This window comes from Octodon degus, unplaced genomic scaffold (assembly GCF_000260255.1).
Source record: "Octodon degus isolate 3935 unplaced genomic scaffold, OctDeg1.0 scaffold00046, whole genome shotgun sequence".
NCBI classification, from domain to species: domain Eukaryota; kingdom Metazoa; phylum Chordata; class Mammalia; order Rodentia; family Octodontidae; genus Octodon; species Octodon degus.
Window position 1 is genome coordinate 2437897 of NW_004524622.1, and position 2619 is coordinate 2440515.

Consider the following 2619-nt stretch of genomic DNA (forward strand, 5'->3'; position numbering starts at 1 on the left):
CCATCTCCCCGGCCCTGGAAAGGAAAGAGTCGGGACGGGGGCACGAACCGGCGACCTCACGCTCCATAGCCCGGCGCCGAGACCGCCACGCCAGGTCGCCGCCTTTGAGTGCTTTTAAAAAATATTACTCTAAATGGCCCTGAAGTTTTCATTATGCTTTTACACCAGTAACTTTATTGTATTTATTTATTTATTTTTCCGGAACCAGGGATTGAACTCAGGCCCTTGCGCTTGCCAGGGAAGCGCTTATTCCACTGAGCCATCTCTCAGGCCCCAATTTAAACAAACAAACAAACCCGAGGGGGGGGGGTGTTGAACTCAGGCCCTTGTACTTGCCAGGCATTTATTCTACTGAGCTCTCTCCCCAGCCCCTACAATAATCCTAATTTTGCAAAAAGGAAATGGGACACTCAGGAGGTCATCACCCAATTACTTGAACAAAAGATGCTTCTTACATTGTAGTTCTCTGGGTTTGTTTTGGCTATCCACAACATAATATTGTCACTTGGTGCTTTCATGTCAATCAGCTTGACAGAAAAATAAATACCAGTGTTGTCTGTAAACGCCAAATCATCCCTGCACAGGGGAGCTGGGCGAGATATTTTCCGGAAGCCTCTTCAGCCCTGCTTGCCTATGGTTTTCATAAAAATTCAAGCATTCGGTGAAATGAGGGGATTAGGCTTTAACTCCTTGTTCATCGTGCCTGGCTACTCTGTGAAGGTGGTGGCTGCTTAAAATGCAGAATGTTATTAGGACCTGGTGAGGTTCAGGTTCAGCAGACAGAATTCCTCTGGCCTGGGGCAGGCTGTCAGCACCCTGGGGGCGTAGCCTGAACCAATCCCTCATTCTAGGTTGCTGCTCTGGGGCCTCTTAAGAGAGGATTGCAAACCCCAGGGTTCACCATCCTCTAGTAACTGTTACCAAGCTCCTTGAGTTTATTCTGCCTGTGACATGCTCATCATAAGCCTTTCTGCAGCCCACACCTTAGCGAGGGTGCCATACTTGATCCACGTGTTCATCTGTAACAGACTGAAAGCTAGAAGTTGTGCTAGAGAGGGCCCCTGATGTCTCCAAGTGAGAAACCTGTCACATAGTAGATCAGCCACCACAACTTTTTGAATATCTCTTTGATCCTCCTCCTCTTCTGTCCCTGTTACCAATGTCACTGTGTTGGTAAAGGTGGTCTATGCCCTGGGACTATAGAAACCAAAGCACAAAACACTGCTAAGTAAGTTCCTGGTTTCTGTCATGAAGTCATAAAATCAGGGCTGGGGAGACAGCTCAGTAGAATAAGCGCTTGCCTGGCAAGTGCAGGGTCCTGAGTTCAATCCCCAGCAATGAAGGAAAAAAAAAAAAAGAAGTCACAAAATCAGCCACCCCTGCTGTCTGCCTCAGGGGTGTTTCTGGAAGCACTGAGGGCAGGCCAAGCTGCAGCGAGAGGAGGAGCCGGTGAAGAGAAAGGGGTGAGTTTCCTGTCTGTCTCCTGCATCCTGGCCTTGGCAAGTGCTTGCCTCATGGATATCAGAATGCCCTGCACTACCATGTGGTCACTCGGGGTTTAAGAAAGGCAGGCCTAGGGGCTGGGGAGATGGCTCAGTAGAATAAGCCCTTGCCTGGCAAGGACAAAGACCTGAGTTCAATCCCCACTTCCGCCAAAAAAAAAAAAAAATTAAAGGCAGGCCCCATGCCCAAGGTGCAACACATCGGCATCCAGCTTCAGAATTAGAGCAATTTGGGACCTGAGTTGGAGGTGGGGGGTGGGGGTTGCGCAGGGACTGACTGCCAGTATACCAACAGAATCCCCATAATTTAAACTTTTCCTTCAGGTCCTTGGAACTGCCCCCTGAGGACTGAGTGCCTTCCTCGCCTACCCCTGCTGGTCCTCACTGTGTGCCTCTCGTGCCGGCCCACAGGTTCACTTTTTCAGCGGCTCGCAAGGCCAGCGGTGGACTGTTGCTTGTTTTCCAGTCTCCTTGGGAAAGTGTTTTTGTCAATAGAACCGGAAGGCTGTTCATCTCAGGCTTCTTAGCAGTTACTGAGTTATTTTCTGACTGAAAACGTAACCTAGTCAGCCAGAGTGGCACAGAATCCCAGCGAGTAGGGAGGCTGAGGAAGGAAGAGGCAAGTTCGAGGCCTATGTAGGGAACTTAGTCCCTGCACAAAATAAAAAGGGAAGGAATGTAGCTCAGTGGCAGAGCGCACACAGACGTGAGCCCCTGGGTTCAGTCCCTAGTACTGACAAAAAAGCAGTATACTCATTATAGGAAATTTGGAAAATATAAAAACTCTTAAGGGTAAAGCTCCTAGTAACATTATAGAATTATGAAAGTATATTCTATCCTGGCCATATTTTTCTGTGAGCATACATATATTTAAATTTTGGGGGGCCTGGGAGATGGCTTAGTGGATAAGTGCTTCCCTGGCAAGTGCAAGGGCCTGAGTTCAATCCCTGGTTCCACCAAAAACTAAAAAAATAAATAAATTTTTTTCACAGACATATTTACTAAAAATTATACTTTAAGAATTTCTAGGGGCTGGTGAGATGGCTCAGTGGTCTAAAGCACCTACTTAGAACAAGCTTAGCAAAGCACAGGGACCACGGTTCAATCCCCCAGCACC